Genomic DNA, 19,286 nt, shown 5'->3' on the forward strand with positions numbered 1-19,286 from the left:
AGTTAGAATGTGTCCCTTGCCCTTAAGGAATTTATTTGGGGAAAAGATAACTGGAATGTAGGACTGAGTGTGATCAGCGCACTAAGCCATAATAAACCAGATGAGACTTTGTGAAGGGGGTGGAATTTGAGCTGGGATTTTAAGGATGGGTTGGGTTAGGGCAGGAAGGTGTAAACGTGGTATTCCAGCTAGTAAGTAAAGGTACAGAGGCAGGCAAAGCTAGTGGAGGGAGCAGCTGGGGACCAATGTGGCTGTAATCACAGTGGTTGGAGGTACGGCCAGGGAGGCCAGTTGATTGTGATGAGGGTGTGCTGAGGTCAGTGGGGAGCCACTGAAGGGTCTGAGCTCTGCCTCAGGAGGTGAAGGTAGTAAAGTGGGGGGACATCCTGGGAGGGAGAGCACCAATTAGAAAGCAATTGTAATTGTATAGAGAAGGAGTTGTGAGGCCACCACCTGGGTGGGGGCAGAGTACGGAGAAGGGTGGGCCCAGTAGGACAGGGCTGGGCAGTGAGAGTGGTGGCCGGAGTAGGCTGTGCAGCCTTGAGATCTCCAGCTTTGGATATTTTCGGTTGTGTTTAGTGAAAGTTGGGTGAACTGGTCTGGAGAGTAAAGGAGGGAATCTAGTTTGAGCAAGAGAAGAGTTGAGTGGAACATCCAGTGGAGCCTCCAGCAGGAGGCCCAAGGCCAGAGTGTGCTTGGTGGAAGGGGCGAGTTGAGATTCCGAGGGGATGCAGGGAGGCGAAGAGAGGGGCCAGGCTGTCTGGCGTTTGGTGCTTTGCCGTATTTCATGTCAGTACGAACATGTGATTTATCCAAGTAAGATTTTGGAAACTTTGCTTGCACTTCTTGTGCTTCAGGGTGAATGACTCCTTGATTTTGCTTTATTTATCAGTGTGTAGTGGGGGTGGGGTGGGGCGCTGTTTACCTGGTAGTTAAGAGTTTTGTTCATATCCCAGCTCTGCTACTGATTAGCAGTTTGACATTGGGTAAATTACTTAACCTCTGTGCAGCTTGGCTTCCATATATGCAATGTAGAGCTAAATGTGCTGTCTTCTTAGGTTGCTGTGAGGATTACATCAGTTAACATAAAGTGGTAGAACTATATTTGGCTGATGGTATGATCATATAAATGTTGTTGGTCATTATTACCGACACCAGATTTGGAGAGGATGGTGTTCGTGCAAGGGAAGGGTTTTGTTTCCATTCAAAACTAGGGTGTGTGTATGAGAATGGGAAGTGAAGACTTAGTCCTCAGCCATACATAATTTAACAGAATAGCTGGAGTACTCGTCAAAAGTGTGATACTGCTTTAATTATTATTCTTGTTATTTTTGTGTGTGTGGCAATGAAGGTGTCAGGGATTGATTTTGGTGATGAATGCACAACTATGTAATGGTACTGTGAACAATCAAATGTATGCTTTGTTTTGTATGACTGCATGGTATGTGAATATATCTCAATAAAATGAATTTAAAAAAAATGGCTCTTTGCAATACTACACTGTCTTAGTCAACCTACCTTTATTGTAAGTCTTAAAATTGGGTAGAGTGCAATACTAGGAGTCAATAGTGGGGGTGCGTGGGGGTTTAAGGGGTTTGGGATGTTTGGGGTTTTCTTTTTTCTTTTTATTTCTTTTGCTGGAATAACGCAAATGTTCTAAAACATCATCATGATGAATGCACAACTATGTGATGATACTGTGAACCACTGAATGTATACTTTGGATGGATTATATGGGGTGTGAATATCTCTCTTAATAAAGTTACATTTTAAAAAATGAAAAAAAAAAGTGTGATACTGGAGGCCACACACAGGTGGTGGGCAGGGACTTGTCAATTTAAGGGAAAATAATATTTTACAATGATTTCTGCATATCTAATGTGAGCCTTACGGTAGAGCTTGTTCCATCTCCCTTTTTTAGAACAATCTAACACCCGGTGAGGCCAAGTGAGGTCACAGAGGGGCTGGCCCAGAGGCCAATCCTTTTGATTCCCACTACTCAATATGGCCTCGCAGAAGCCCCACGCAATAAGGCTGTTTCCAGGACCTTTTCAGGGCAAGGAGACACTTTCTGGAGAGTGATCTTTGGAGTAGAGTTAATATTTTTCAATTTGTTGTTTATTTCATTCAAAATAACCCTTTATTGGATGATCTGCATGTGCGAGGCACCTGGCCAGGTGCTTGCCTGTGTCCTCTCTCGGAATGCCCACTCCACCTCTGTGAAGTTCAGATGGATGTCTAATCAGACAGAGAAAGAAACTGAGGCTCAGAGGTTTGGCTCATCCCTAGCCCGTGCCCCTCCAAGCAGCACCTGCCCATCGAGGTCCCCTTGCAGGGAGGTGGAGAGCTTCCACAGGCAGCACGGCCACCGCTTACCCACGGCCTCTTCCTTCTAGGAAGGAAATGTGTACTGCACAGATTTGCTTTTTCTTCTGAAGAGAGCGTTCACTTGGTACACAAAACAGGACCAATAGGAAAATGTTTGACTTGCACTGCACATTTCAAAATAACACCATTTCTGTGTTAACACCAGAGAAGATAAGGCCACATTATCTCAGAAGAGCCCTCAGTGGCAAGACACAAGCTCAAAAATGGGACAGAAATTGGAGTAATGAGGCAAGAGGTAGGTCTTATATAAACATTTGTATTAATTAATATCAGGATTAAGCAGCTGATTGGTGCAGTCTGTAACTATAATATGGAAATCTTGCCTGTGTCAGAAAATGAAAACCAAATGGAAACATAAAACAGAGTTCAAGGAATTTTGTAGATAATTAATGGTGCATTAATAAGGGAAATAAACCTTGAAATACTGGAACTGATGAGGTTAAAATGTCCCAGGAGTATTAATGTTTAATGAGACATAATGTGAGGGTAGCCAAGAAATAACCCTTGAGCACAGAGTCAAAGGTCAGGGGGGAAAAGAGGTGTGTTTCTTGAGGCTGTTTGCCTGTGGCAGTGTGTGACTTGTGGGGCATCTGGGGCTCCATGCTTGTGATGAAATGAAACCCCCAAGGAGGAGGTGGGGGGCCGCAGCCTGGGCTGCCACAGACACTCCAGATTTCAGAGATTCTGACCCATTTTTCTGATGTATGCCTCATTCTTGTTAGATCACATGCCTGGGTTCTTTAGAAAATACCTCCATTGTCCTTTTAGAACACTCTGTCCCGGGAACACACACCAAAAAAGCTTGGCTAAGAGGCCGGGAAGACAAAGATAGATTATGTGAAGAAATGGAAATGTCTATAACAAAAAACCCCAAGGTGAGCTAAAGGGCTCTAACAGGGTAAAGTGATGAGAGATATGTGTCCTTAACCCAGAAGGAGTAATTAGGTTAAAACAATAGAAACAAATATTGGTGGAACATGGATTCTGTGCCTGTAACCAAACCGGGCACTTGATGTCCTCATTAAGTCCTCATGAGGGCCTGCCTGAGGAAGGGATTGTAGAAGGCCTGGGATTTGAACAGGGCTATTGATTCTACCTTGTCTCTGGAAAGGGAGTTAAACTCCCTGGGGCTATGCTTAATGGGTAGAAGCCAAGAAAGGAGACTATACAGAGGCTTCTCAGCCATCTTCATTCAAATTTGCAGAGAGGGGACTAGATGAGCCAGTGTGACAAGATAAAGTCTAACATTTATGGAGCATTAACATATTACCAAAAAGCAGGTTAAAATGTGGTAGAGAAAATGACTTTGTTCAAATGCTGATGTTCGGCAGGCCGTTTTACTGAAATCAGCTTTATTGCTTTATGTGCAATAAAATTTACCCATTTTTTTTCAGTGATTTTTAATGCATTTTTTAAATTGTGAACTTTAACATATACATATATATACATATATACTATTATATATACATAATAGTGATAACTTTAAAAGGACGATTTAACAAGTCGTTAGCGAGTAAATTTCAAAGAATGGCATGGGTCACAGTTCCACAACTTCAGCTATTTCCATTATTGTAAAATATAATATGCATACAGAAAGGTGTTAACTTTCGATGTACAGCTCAACAAGCAGTTATGTAGGTAATTTCAAAAATTGTTATGGGTTACAGTTCCACAGTTTCAGTTCTTTCCTTATTATGCTATGTAGTGTATATACAGAAAGGTGAAGACTTTCAAAGCACAATTCAATGAGTAGCTATAGAGCAAATTTCAAACAATGTTGTATGTTACAGTTCCACCATGTCATTTACCTCCTTCCAACTATTCCAACACCCCAGCATCTAAACAAATATATATATTTATATAAAGTTTCACTATTCATAGACCTTTGTTAAATCTCATCTTGTTTGTTGCTACCATTTCCTTGCACTTAATCTCTTTTTCTATCTTCAGGGATATCTAGATGGTGAGCACCCTAACTTGTTCATATAAGGGGTGTCGACAGCATGGAGAAGAGGGCTGCATCTGATTGTTGTACTTAAAGAGGCTAGTGCCTCTCGGTTTGGGGACCTGTCTGGCATAGGAACATTCTGGTGGATTTAAGTTTCTGAGAGATAAAACTTAGTGAGTGAAGCTTTTATAGAATCTCAGGTTGGACCTAAGTATTTGGAGACTATTTTTGGTAAGGGTTTGGCATATTGTGGCCACTTGGGATGTCTAGCTGAAGCTTGCATAAGAGAAACCTCCATAATAGCCTCTCGACTCTATATGGGATCTCTCAACCACTGTGACCTCAGCTTGTTACCTTTCTTTTTTTCCCCTTTTGGTCAAGTAGGCATTTTCAATTCCTCACTGCTAGGGCCAGGCTCATTCCTGGGAGTCATGTCCCATGTCGCCAGGGAGATTCACTCCCCTGGGAGTCATGTCCCTCCTTGGGGGGGGGGGGAGGTTAATGAATTTATTTGCTGAGTTGGACTTAGAGAGAGAAAGGCCACATCTGAGCAACAAGTTTCCTTGGAGGTGCCTCTTAGACATAATTATAGGAGGGCTCAGCCTATCATTTACAACCCTAAGTTTCATAAGAGCAAGCCTCAAGTCGGCTTGATTTATTAAGTAGTGGGTTCCTAATTTCACTCAATATATATTCTATCCCAAGATAAACAGTTTCTTACAATATCTTCACTTAGTTGTACAATCATCATCACTGTCAACTTTAAACAATTATCATAGCATAATACATCCCAGAGCTCTTACCAGCTGCTAATTATTCATCCCTAGTATTAGTGTAGTGTTGGTAAGATATTTCTATTAAATATAGTCTTTAATATGTAATGGGTAGTTTCTCCTTATACCACTCTGTTGTTAACCCTCTATACCAGTGTCATACCTTATAAGTATATCCTGCTAACACTTATTTAGGTCTGTGGTGCTACTCTGTGGGTTACATGCATTTAAACTACCATTTATGAATACATTCGCCTTCAGTGCATCACTGATATTTATAATCCCTTTAATGAACCGTAGTCACACCTGACGATTCCCATACAATTAAGTTCATCCTCATTATCATATCTGTACATATTAGATTATCATTCCCCCTTCACTAGCTTCTCTCTCTCTCCAGATCCCCTATATTCTACATTATAAAACACTTATTTTACATTTTTCAGGAGTTCTCATTAGTGGTAACATACAATATCTCTCCTTTTGTGTCTGGCTTATTTCACTCAGCATTATGTCTTCAAGGTTCATCCATGTTGTCATAATGTTTCACTTCCTTATTCCTTCTTACTGCTGTGTATATACCACATTTGTTTATGTACTCATCTGTTGGAGGACGTTTGGATTGTTTCCATCTCTTGGCAATTGTGAACAAGCCACTGTGAACCTTGGTATGCAAATATCTGTTCATGTCACTACTTTCAGATTTTCTGGGTATATACCCAGAAGTGAAATTCTGGATCATAGGGTAACTCAGTATCTAGTTTTCTGAGGAACTGTCAAACTGTGTTCTAGAGTGGGTGTACCATTTTACAGTCCCACCAGCAATGAATAAGAGTTCCAATTTCTCCACATCCTCTCCAGCATTTGTAGTTTCTGTTTTGTTTAATGACAGCCATTCTTATTGGTGTGAGGTAGTGTCTTATTGTGGTCTTGATTTGCATCTCCCTAATAGCTAGTGAAGATGAACATTTTTCTTGTGTTTTTTTAGCCATTTGTATTTCCTCCTCAGAGAAATGTCTTTTCATATCTTTTCCCCATTTTATAATTGGGCTGTTTGTACTATTGTCATTGAGTTGTAAGATTTCTTTATATATGCGAGATATCAGTCTCTTATCAGATAAATTGTTTCCAGATATTTCTCCCATTGCGTTGGCTGCCTCCTCACCTCTTTGACAAATTCCTTTGAGGGACAGAAGCTTTTGATTTTGAGAAGTTCTCATCTATTTTTTCTTTCATTGCTTGTGCTTTGGGTGTAAGGTCTAAGAGGCAGCCTCTTGATACTAGGTCTTGAAGATGTTTCCCTGCATTATCTTCTAGGACTTTTGACACTGCCCCTTATATTGAGGTCTTTGATCCACTTGAAGTTAATGTTTGTATAGAGTGTGAGGTAGCAGTCCTCTTTCATTCTTTTGGATATGGATATCCAGTTCTCCCAGCCCCTTTGTTGAAGGGACTGTTCTGTCCAAGTTCAGTGATTTGGGGCCTTATCAAAAATCAGTTGACCGTAGATCTAGGGGTCTATTTACAAATTCTCAATTCAATTCCATTGATAAATATGTCTGTCTGTGTGCCAATATCATGCTCTTTTGACTACTGTGGCTTTATAGTAGGCTTCAAAGTCAGGAAGTGTAAGTCCTCCCACTTTTTCTTTTTTAGAATGGTTTTAGCAATTTGAGGCACCCTTCCCTTCCAAATAAATTTGATAACTAGCATTTCCAAGTCTGCAAAGTAGGTTGTTGGAATTTTGATTAGTATTGCATTGAATCTGTAGATCAGTTTGGGTACGATTGACATCTGGCAACGTTTAGCCTTCCTATCCGTGAACAGGGAATATCTTTCTATCTCTTTAGGTCCCCTTTTATTTCTTTTAGTAAAGTTATGGAATTTTCTGTGTAGAGGACTTCTACATCCTTGGTTAAGTTTATTCCTAGGTACTTGAGTTTTTTAGTTGCTATTGTGAATGGAATCTTTTTCTTGAGTGTCTCTTCAGTTAGGTCATTTCTAGCTATAGGAACATTATTGACTTATGTGCATTAATCTGTATCCTGCCACTTGGCTGAATTTATTAGCTCAGGTAGCTGTGTTATTGATTCCTCAGGGTGTTCCAAATATACGATTGTATCATCTACAAATAATGACAGTTTTACTTCCTCCTTTCCAATTTGGATGCCTTTTATTTCTTTGTCTTGCCGGATTGCTCTTAGAACTTCTAGCATAATGTTGAATAATAGTGGTAATATATACTCAATTTTGAAGAAGAGCTTTGCTGGATCAAGTATTCTTGGCTGGCAGTTTTTCTCTTTCTGAATTTTAAATATGTCATACCACTACTTTCTCGCTTCCATGGTGCCCACTGAGTACTCAGTACTTAGTCTTATGTTGTTTTCTGTGTATGTGGTAAATCGCTCTCCCTTGCTGTTTTCAGAACTTTCTCTTTCTCATTCAGCATTTGACAATCTGATCAGAATATGTTTTGGACTGGGTTTATTTGGATTTATTCTATTTGGAGTTAGTTGGGCACCTTTGATTTGCATATTATGTCATTTAGAAGGGTTATGAAGTTTTTCCCAACAATGTCTGTGAATACTCTTCCTAGTCCTTTACTCTTCTCTTCACCTTCTAGAACACCAGTGATGCTTACATTGGTGTGCTTCATATTGTCCATCATTTCCCTGAGATCCATCTCAAATTTTTCAATCTTTTCACCATTCATTCTTTTGTGCTGTTCCATTCCATCATTCTTCCCTCAAGTTTGCTAATTTGTTCATCTACCTCTTTCAACCTGTTCTTATGTGTCTCAAGAGTATGTTTAATTTGATCAACAGTATCTTTTACTTCCATAAGATCTGCTGTTTTCTTACTCTTGCAAATTCTTCTTTATGCTCTTCTAGGTTCTTCTTTGTGTCCTTTATATCCTGAGCCATGACTTGGATGTTTGTGCTTACTTCTTTGATTAATTGCTCCACAAGTTCTGTGTCTGCTCTGGCTTTTTATTGGATGTTTGCATTATCCTATCTTCTGGTTTCTTCATATGCTTTATAATGTTATGTTGTTTTTGGCCTCTTGGCATTTGCTTATCTTGAAAGGGCTCTTTTAGGATATGCATAATTATTTCAACATTTATCTATAATTTGGCAGAGCTCCAGCTGGGGGAGTGCACTTTCCCTGACCTACCAGCAGATAGTGCTCTTGAGCTACCTCTTACCCTCAAGCTAGTTCTCCTCCAACTTTGTCTATGCACTGAGTGGGGGTCCAAACCATGTGGAAGTCTAGTCAGTGTATCAATTTTCCATGTGCATTGGGGACCACCACCCTGTGGGTGGGGTCATGCCTCCATTATTTGTCAGGGAGTCTGCTCCAGGACACAGTGGTCCTAGCCATTCCCAGGGCTGCAGGTGGAGTACTCTGAAGCTGCAGAGCTGTGTCTCAATTTCCAGCTCAAATGCCCCAGAGTCCCTCTCTGCTGTGTGCTTACAAGTCCCAGGAATTGTGGGAGGGCTCCCAGCATTTCCATACAGTGCCCTTGCCTCTAGGCTGTAAATACCACGGCTTCTGTGGAGGAAGAATGGATGCTGTCACAAGCCCACTGATTCCTAAATTCCCTCAAGGAAGCTCTTGGCCATGATGCTGTGAAGGGTCATCTCCCCAGCCAACTGCAGAGATGTCTGTGTGGTGGGGCATGGAAAGCTGTCCCACTCCGCGCTTGCCTGCTTGCTCCAACCACCAGTCCCTGGCACAGAGGCTCCCGGGTCTGCGAAGGGTTATCACCTGAACCAAGTGCTGAGGAGGGTGCCCAGGGTGTGGAAGGCTGCTCCCCTCCATGCTCATCAGCTGGTTCCAACCATCCATTCCCCAGCAGTGTTCCAGGCCAAACACTCACCGGTCAAAAATAGTCTCTCAGCTTCTCCAAGTACACACTATGGATATAGAAGTTCCTGCCCAACTAGTGGAGCCCTGGAACTGCTGTTCTGGAGCACTTTCTGTCCTTTATCTTGTGTTTTTCATGAAGAGAATTTTGCTCTGTCTCTCTAATCTGCCATCTTCCTGGAGGCTCTTCAGTGACTTTTTAATTCAATTTTATTGAGATATTCTTTTCCCTATCTGTTCTTTTATGTGTAGAAGTTCAGATGTCCTGTCCTTCAATTCATGAATCTTCTGCCTCTTAAAATCTGCTGTTGTATGTCTCCATTGTGTTTTTCATCTCTTGTATTGTACCTTTCATTCCCGTAAATTCTGCCAATTGTTTTTTCAAACTTTCATGTTCTTCCTTATGTTCACTCAGTGTCTTCTTTTCATCTTTCATCTCTTCTGCTATATCTTCCCTCAACTTGTTGATTTGATTTTTGAATTGATTTAGGATATTTGTTTAATAATTAATTGTTTCAATTCCTGTATCTCATTTGAAGTGTAAGTTTGTTCTTTTGACTGGGCCATATCTTCATTTTTCCTAGTGTGATTTATAATTTTTTGGTCAGATTTTCCCAGACCAGATGGGCCCAGATCTCAGGAGGAGATTGATTTCAGTATCAGAGTTCCCTAAGGGTGAGACCCAGCAGATTGTCAGACTTCCCTGTGAGGCCTCTAGGCTCTGTGCCTTTCCTGTCCTGCCCAGCAGCTGGCACTTGTCAGCCTGCAGCCTCCCACTGGTGTAAAGAGATGTGGTCCCTTTAATTCTTAGCAAACCCTGTCCTGGCCAAGAGCTGAGGGTGTCAGAAGCCAAACTTGTTTCTGTTTTCCCCCCTTTCCCCCCTCCCCAGGCCCTGGGGTCTGAATTCTCTCAGGGAGGGCAGCCACTTGAGTGGTTCCCCACCCCTCTTTTCTTAGGGAAGAGTCACCCTTTAGGGAGTTATCTTCTACACAATTCCTCCTTTGTGTCTCTGACTCTGTTAACTCCACCCTTGCTTGGGTCAGAGTTGACAATTGAAAATGCCTAAGGCTTTCTTTAATGAGCTACTTAGAATGAGAGGGAAAAAAAGGAAAAAAGAGAGAAAGCCCCTTTTCAGATCCTGTCCTCAGCCCCCGTTTCGCCAGTCGACTGGTGTTGGTACCCAGTCCTCTGTGCTACTTTTCTTGGGACACAGCTGTTTTTCCAGTATTCTGAGCTCAGATATCTCCAAAAGCCTCTGTTTTCATTTCTTTATGTTTTTGTTTTGTTTTGTTTTTTCCTGTCAGTCTTGCCTCCTCTCTGCTGGGAGGCAACTCAGGGTCCTTTCCTGGTTGCTCCAGGCATATCTGTGCTTATAGCTTATATTCAGTAGTCCAAATTTGTTAATTAAAACCACATTGGAGAAGATGGCAGACTGGTGAGCTGTATGTTTTAGTTACTCCTCCAGGAAAGTAGGTAGAAAGCCAGGAACTGCGTGGACTGGACACCACAGAGCAATCTGACTTTGGGCATACTTCATACAACACTCATGAAAACGTGGAACTGCTGAGATCAGCGAAATCTGTAAGTTTTTGCAGCCAGGGGACCCGCGCCCCTCCCTGCCAGGCTCAGTCCCGGGGGAGGAGGGGTTGTCAGCTCCGGGAAGGAGAAGGGAGAACTGCAGTGGCAGCCCTTATCGGAAACTCATTCTACTGATCCAAATTCCAACCATAGATAGACTGAGACCAGACACCAGAGAATCTGAGAGCAGCCAGCCCAGCAGAGAGGAGACAGGCATAGAAAAAAAACAACACGAAAAACTCCAAAATAAAAGCGGAGGATTTTTGGAGTTCTGGTGAACATAGAAAGGGGAAGGGCCCTGAGGCGCAAAAGCAAATCCCGAAGAAAAGCTGATCCCTCTGCCCTGTGGACCTTTCCTTAATGGCCCTGGTTGCTTTGTCTCTTAGCTTTTCAATAACCCATTAGATCTCTGAGGAGGGCCCGTTTTTTTTTTTTTTTTTTTTTTTTTTTTTTTAAATCCTTTTTTTCTTTTACTAAAACAATTACTCTAAGAAGCCCAATACAGAAAGCTTCAAAGACTTGCTATTTGGGCAGGTCAAGTCAAGAGCAGAACTAGGAGAGCTCTGAGACAAAACGCAATAATCCAGTGGCTGAGAAAATTCACTAAACACCACAACTTCCCAAGAAAAGGGGGGTGTCCGCTCACAGCCATCATCCTGGTGGACAGGAAACACTCCTGCCCATCGCCAGCCCCATAGCCCAGAACTGCCCCAGACAACCCAGTGTCACGGAAGTGCTTCAAATAACAGGCACACACCACAAAACTGGGCGTGGACATTAGCTTTCCCTGCAACCTCAGCTGATTGTCCCAGAGTTGGGAAGGTAGAGCAGTGTGAATTAACAAAGCCCCATTCAGCCATCATTTCAGCAGACTGAGAGCCTCCCTACACAGCCCAGCAGCCCAGAACTGCCCTGGGGGGACGGCACTCACCTGTGACATAGCACAGTCATCCCTCAACAGAGGACCCGGGGTGCACAGCCTGGAAGAGGGGCCCACTTGCAAGTCTCAGGAGCCATACGCCAATACCAAGGACTTGTGGGTCAGTGGCAGAGACAAACTGTGGCAGGACTGAACTGAAGGATTAGACTATTGCAGCAGCTTTAACACTCTAGGATCACCAGGGAGATTTGATTGTTAGAGCCACCCCCCCCTCCCTGACTGCCCAGAAACACGCCCCATATACAGGGCAGGCAACACCAACTACACACGCAAGCTTGGTACACCAATTGGACCCCACAAGACTCACTCCCCCACTCACCAAAAAGGCTAAGCAGGGGAGAACTGGCTTGTGGAGAACAGGTGGCTCGTGGACGCCACCTGCTGGTTAGTTAGAGAAAGTGTACTCCACGAAGCTGTAGATCTGATAAATTAGAGATAAGGACTTCAATTGGTCTACAAATCCTAAAAGAACCCTATCAAGTTCAGCAAATGCCACGAGGCCAAAAACAACAGAAAATTATAAAGCATATGAAAAAACCAGACAATATGGATAACCCAAGCCCAAGCACCCAAATCAGAAGACCAGAAGAGACTCAGCACCTAGAGCAGCTACTCAAAGAGCTAAAGATGAACAATGAGACCATAGTACGGGAGATAAAGGAAATCAAGAAGACCCTAGAAGAGCATAAAGAAGACATTGCAAGACTAAATAAAAAAATGGATGATCTTATGGAAATTAAAGAAACTGTTGACCAAATTAAAAAGATTCTGGACACTCATAGTACAAGACTAGAGGAAGTTGAACAACGAATCAGTGACCTGGAAGATGACAGAATGGAAAATGAAAGCATAAAAGAAAGAATGGGGAAAAAAATTGAAAAAATCGAAATGGACCTCAGGGATATGATAGATAATATGAAACGTCCAAATATAAGACTCATTGGTGTCCCAGAAGGGGAAGAAAAGGGTAAAGGTCTAGGAAGAGTATTCAAAGAAATTGTTGGGGAAAACTTCCCAAATCTTCTAAACAACATAAATACACAAATCATAAATGCTCAGCGAACTCCAAATAGAATAAATCCAAATAAACCCACTCCGAGACATATACTGATCACACTGTCAAACACAGAAGAGAAGGAGCAAGTTCTGAAAGCAGCAAGAGAAAAGCAATTCACCACATACAAAGGAAACAGCATAAGACTAAGTAGTGACTACTCAGCAGCCACCATGGAGGCGAGAAGGCAGTGGCACGATATATTTAAAATTCTGAGTGAGAAAAATTTCCAGCCAAGAATACTTTATCCAGCAAAGCTCTCCTTCAAATTTGAGGGAGAGCTTAAATTTTTCACAGACAAACAAATGCTGAGAGAATTTGCTAACAAAAGACCTGCCCTACTGGAGATACTCAAGGGAGCCCTACAGACAGAGAAACAAAGACAGGACAGAGAGACTTGGAGAAAGGTTCAGTACTAAAGAGATTCGGTATGGGTACAATAAAGGATATTAATAAACAGAGGGGAAAAATATGACAAACATAAACCAAAGGATAAGATGGCTGATTCAAGAAACGCCTTCACGGTTATAACGTTGAATGTAAATGGATTAAACTCCCCAATTAAAAGATATAGATTCGCAGAATGGATCAAAAAAAATGAACCATCAATATGTTGCATACAAGAGACTCATCTTAGACACAGGGACACAAAGAAACTGAAAGTGAAAGGATGGAAAAAAATATTTCATGCAAGCTACAGCCAAAAGAAAGCAGGTGTAGCAATATTAATCTCAGATAAAATAGACTTCAAATGCAGGGATGTTTTGAGAGACAAAGAAGGCCACTACGTACTAATAAAAGGGGCAATTCAGCAAGAAGAAATAACAATCGTAAATGTCTATGCACCCAACCAAGGTGCCACAAAATACATGAGAGAAACACTGGCAAAACTAAAGGAAGCAATTGATGTTTCCACAATAATTGTGGGAGACTTCAACACATCACTCTCTCCTATAGATAGATCAACCAGACAGAAGACCAATAAGGAAATTGAAAACCTAAACAATCTGATAAATGAATTAGATTTAACAGACATATACAGGACATTACATCCCAAATCACCAGGATACACATACTTTTCTAGTGCTCATGGAACTTTCTCCAGAATAGATCATATGCTGGGACATAAAACAAGCCTCAATAAATTTAAAAAGATTGAAATTATTCAAAGCACATTCTCTGACCACAATGGAATACAATTAGAAGTCAATAACCATCAGAGACTTAGAAAATTCACAAATACCTGGAGGTTAAACAACACACTCCTAAACAATCAGTGGGTTAAAGAAGAAATAGCAAGAGAAATTGCTAAATATATAGAGACGAATGAAAATGAGAACACAACATACCAAAACCTATGGGATGCAGCAAAAGCAGTGCTAAGGGGGAAATTTATAGCACTAAACGCATATATTAAAAAGGAAGAAAGAGCCAAAATCAAAGAACTAATGGATCAACTGAAGAAGCTAGAAAATGAACAGCAAACCAATCCTAAACCAAGTAGAAGAAAAGAAATAACAAGGATTAAAGCAGAAATAAATGACATAGAGAACAAAAAAACAAGAGAGGATAAATATCACCAAAAGTTGGTTCTTTGAGAAGATCAACAAGATTGACAAGCCCCTAGCTACACTGACAAAATGAAAAAGAGATAAGAAACATATAAACAAAATAATGAATGAAAACGTGACATAACTGCAGATCCCGAAGAAATTAAAAAAATTGTAAGAGGATATTATGAACAACTGTACGCCAACAAACTGGATAATGTAGAGGAAATGGACAATTTCCTGGAAACATATGAACAACCTAGACTGACCAGAGAAGAAATAGAAGACCTCAACCAACCCATCACAAGCAAAGAGATCCAATCAGTCATCAAAAATCTTCCCACAAATAAATGCCCAGGGCCAGATGGCTTCACAGGGGAATTCTACCGAACTTTCCAGAAAGAACTGACACCAATCTTACTCAAACTCTTTCAAAACATTGAAGAAAATGGAACACTGCCTAAGTCATTTTATGAAGCTGACATCAATCTAATACCAAAACCAGGCAAAATGCTACAAAAAAGGAAAAGTACTGGCCAATCTCCCTAATGAATATAGATGCAAAAATCCTCAACAAAATACTTGCAAATCGAATCCAAAGACACATTAAAAAAATCATACACCATGACCAAGTGGGGTTCATTCCAGGCATGCAAGGAGGGTTCAACATAAGAAAATCAATCAATGTATTACAACACATTAAGAATTTGAAACGGAAAAATGAAATGATCATCTCAATAGATGCTGAAAAAGCATTCGACAAAATCCAACATCGCTTTTTGAGAAAAACACTTCAAAAGGTAGGAATTGAAGGAAACTTCCTCAACATGATAAAGAGCATATATGAAAAACCCACAGCCAGCATAGTACTCAATGGTGAGAGACTGAAAGCCTTCCCTCTAAGATCAGGAACAAGACAAGGATGCCCGCTATCACCACTGTTATTCAACATTGTGCTGGAAGTGCTAGCCAGGGCAATCCGGCAAGACAAAGAAATAAAAGGCATCCAAATTGGAAAAGAAGAAGTAAAACTGTCATTGTTTGCAGATGATATGATCTTATATCTAGAAAACCCTGAGAAATCGACGATACAGCTACTAGAGCTAATAAATTTAGCAAAGTAGCGGGATACAAGGTTAATGCACATAAGTCAGTAATGTTTCTATATGCTAGAAATGAACAAACTGAAGAGACACTCAAGAAAAAGATACCATTTTCAATAGCAACTAAAAAAATCAAGTACCTAGGAATAAACTTAACCAAAGATGTAAAAGACCTATACAAAGAAAACTACATAACTCTACTAAAAGAAATAGAAGGGGACCTTAAAAGATGGAAAAATATTCCATGTTCATGGATAGGAAGACTAAATATCATTAAGATGTCAATTCTACCCAAACTCATCTACAGATTCAATGCAATCCCAATCAAAATTCCAACAACCTACTTTGCAGACTTGGAAAAGCTAGTTATCAAATTTATTTGGAAAGGGAAGATGCCTCGAATTGCTAAAGACACTCTAAAAAAGAAAAACGAAGTGGGAGGACTTACACTCCCTGACTTTGAAGCTTATTATAAAGCCACAGTTGCCAAAACAGCATGGTACTGGCACAAAGATAGACATATAGATCAATGGAATCGAATTGAGAATTCGGAAATAGACCCTCAGATCTATGGCCGACTGATCTTTGATAAGGCCCCCAAAGTCACTGAACTGAGTCATAATGGTCTTTTCAACAAATGGGGCTGGGAGAGTTGGATATCCATATCCAAAAGAATGAAAGAGGACCCCTACCTCACCCCCTACACAAAAATTAACTCAAAATGGACCAAAGATCTCAATATAAAAGAAAGTACCATAAAACTCCTAGAAGATAATGTAGGAAAACATCTTCAAGACCTTGTATTAGGCGGCCACTTCCTAGACTTTACACCCAAAGCACAAGCAACAAAAGAGAAAATAGATAAATGGGAGCTCCTCAAGCTTAGAAGTTTCTGCACCTCAAAGGAATTTCTCAAAAAGGTAAAGAGGCAGCCAACTCAATGGGAAAAAATTTTTGGAAACCATGTATCTGACAAAAGACTGATATCTTGCATATATAAAGAAATCCTACAACTCAGTGACAATAGTACAGTCGGCCCAATTATAAAATGGGCAAAAGATATGAAAAGACAGTTCTCTGAAGAGGAAATACAAATGGCCAAGAAACACATGAAAAAATGTTCAGCTTCACTAGCTATTAGAGAGATGCAAATTAAGACCACAATGAGATACCATCTGACACCGGTTAGAATGGCTGCCATTAAACAAACAGGAAACTACAAATGCTGGAGGGGATGTGGAGAAATTGGAACTCTTATTCATTGTTGGTGGGACTGTATAATGGTTCAGCCACTCTGGAAGTCAGTCTGGCACTTCCTTAGAAAACTAGATATAGAGTTACCATTCGATCCAGCGATTGCACTTCTCGGTATATACCCGGAAGATCGGAAAGCGGTGACACGAACAGATATCTGCACGCCAATGTTCATAGCAGCATTATTCACAATTGCCAAGAGATGGAAACAACCCAAATGTCCTTCAACAGATGAGTGGATAAATAAAATGTGGTATATACACACGATGGAATACTACGCAGCAGTAAGAAGGAACGATCTCGTGAAACATATGACAACATGGATGAACCTTGAAGACATAATGCTGAGCGAAATAAGCCAGGCACAAAAAGAGAAATATTATATGCTACCACTAATGTGAACTTTGAAAAATGTAAAACAAATGGCTTATAATGTAGAATGTAGGGGAACTAGCAATAGAGAAGAATTAAGGAAGGGGGAACAATAATCCAAGAAGAACAGATAAGCTATTTAACGTTCTGGGGATGCCCAGGAATGACTATGGTCTGTTAATTTCTGATGGATATAGTAGGAGCAAGTTCACAGAAATGTTGCTATATTAGGTAACTTTCTTGGGGTAAAGTAGGAACATGTTGGAAGTTAAGCAGTTATCTTAGGTTAGTTGTCTTTTTCGTACTCCCTTGTTATGGTCTCTTTGAAATGTTCTTTTATTGTATGTTTGTTTTCTTTTTAACTTTTTTTTCATACAGTTGATTTAAAAAAGAAGGGAAAGTTAAAAAAAAAAAAAAAAAACAAGGGAAAAAAAAAGATGCAGTGCCCCCTTGAAGAACCTGTGGAGAATGCAGGGGTATTCGCCTACCCCACCTCCATGGTTGCTAACATGACCACAGACATAGGGGACTGGTGGTTTGATGGGTTGAGCCCTCTACCACAGGTTTTACCCTTGGGAAGACGGTTGCTGCAAAGGAGAGGCTAGGCCTCCCTATGGTTGTGCCTAAGAGCCTCCTCCCGAATGCCTCTTTGTTGCTCAGATGTGGCCCTGTCTCTCTAGCTAAGCCAAGTTGAAAGGTGAAATCACTGCCCTCCCCCCTACGTGGGATCAGACACCCAGGGGAGTGAATCTCCCTGGCAACCTGGAATATGACTCCCGGGGAGGAATGTAGACCTGGCATCATGGGACGGAGAACATCTTCTTGACCAACAAGGGGAATGAAAGGAAATGAAATAAGCTTCAGTGGCAGAGAGAATCCAAAAGGAGCCGAGAGGTCACTCTGGTGGGCACTCTTATGCACAATTTAGACAACCCTTTTTAGGTTCTAAAGAATTGGGGTAGCTGGTGGTGGATACCTGAAACTATCAAACTACAACCCAGAACCCATGAATCTCGAAGACGGTTGTATAAAAATGTAGCTTATGAGGGGTGACAAGGGGATTGGGAAAGCCATAAGGACTACACTCCACTTTGTCTAGTTTATGGATGGTTGAGTAGAAAAATAGGGGAAGGAAACAAACAGACAAAGGTAGCCAGTGTTCTTTTTTACTTCAATTGCTCTTTTTCACTCTAATTATTATTCTTGTTATTCTTATGTGTGTGCTAATGAAGGTGTCAGGGATTGATTTGGGTGATGAATGTACAACTATGTAATGGTACTGTGAACAATCGAAAGTACGATTTGTTTTGTATGACTGCGTGGTATATGAATATATCTCAATAAAATGAAGATTAAAAAAAAAAAAAACCACATTGGAGCTTGGTTGAGTTACTTTCTGTCTCACCGGGTAACCTGCTTCTGTTTTCCACAGGGAAGTGTTTCTGCTCAGCCTGCCGTGCCAGTGGGGGAGGGGCCCTAGCTCTGTAGTTTGGGGAGCTTTACTTACAGTTCTGTGCTGCAGTCTCAGCTGTTCCATCCATTCCAGGCTGGTGTATGATGCACATCAGTCAGACATCCTCCAACAGTTGTTCCATATTATGTACTAATTGTTCCTGGCTATTTACTGGTTGCTCTAGAGGACTAACTAAATTCCACACCTCTCTATGCCGCCATCTTGCTCCGCTTCCTCTTCAGTGATTTTTGACAAATATGTGCATTCATCTAATCACCACCACAAACAAGATACAAACCATTTACATCATCCGCCAAAGTTCCCTTTTCAGTCACTCCTTTCCCCTATGCCCAGCCCATAGCAACCACTGCTCTGTTTTTCTCTTCTGGAATATCATTTGAATGGAAGTACACATTATGTAGTCTTTTGTGTCTGGCTTCTTTCACTTAGTATAATGTGTTTGAGACATCCATATTTTTATATCTGTATACCTCAATTTGTTTATGCATTCTCAAACTGATGGACATTTGGTTTCTTTCCAGTTATTGGCTACTGTACTAGATCTCCTATATACATTCATTTACAGGTTTTCATGTAGCTGTATGAATTCATGTATCTTGGGTAAATACCCAGAAATGAGGTTGTTGAGATGTATGGCATATGCATATTTAACTTTATAAGAAACTGCCATGCTATTTTCCAACTGGCTGCACCGTTTTGCATTCCCAGAAGCAATGCTTGAGAGTTGCATTTATTCAATATCCTTGCCAACACTTGATAATAGTTTTCAATTTTAGCCATTCTAGTGGATATACAGTGGTCCCTCTTTGTGGTTATTTGCATTTCTTTAATGCCTAATGATTTTGAACATTCTTTCATATGCTTGAGATTTGTATATCTTGATGAAATATCTGTTTAAGTCTTTTGCCCATTTTTAATTGGGTTGTTTTCTTATTAAGTTGTAAGCATTCCTTATATATTCTGGATACAAGTCCTTTACCACAT

At 40.8% G+C, this 19,286-nt stretch overlaps 1 protein-coding gene across 5 annotated transcripts in view; it reads left to right on the forward strand.

The window, feature by feature from the left end:
• Positions 1–19,286, forward strand: part of GGACT (gamma-glutamylamine cyclotransferase) — a 123,638-nt gene that overhangs the window by 59,874 nt on the left and 44,478 nt on the right. The window lies entirely within an intron of this gene.

Source organism: Choloepus didactylus, chromosome 12, assembly GCF_015220235.1.
Source record: "Choloepus didactylus isolate mChoDid1 chromosome 12, mChoDid1.pri, whole genome shotgun sequence".
NCBI lineage: Eukaryota > Metazoa > Chordata > Mammalia > Pilosa > Megalonychidae > Choloepus > Choloepus didactylus.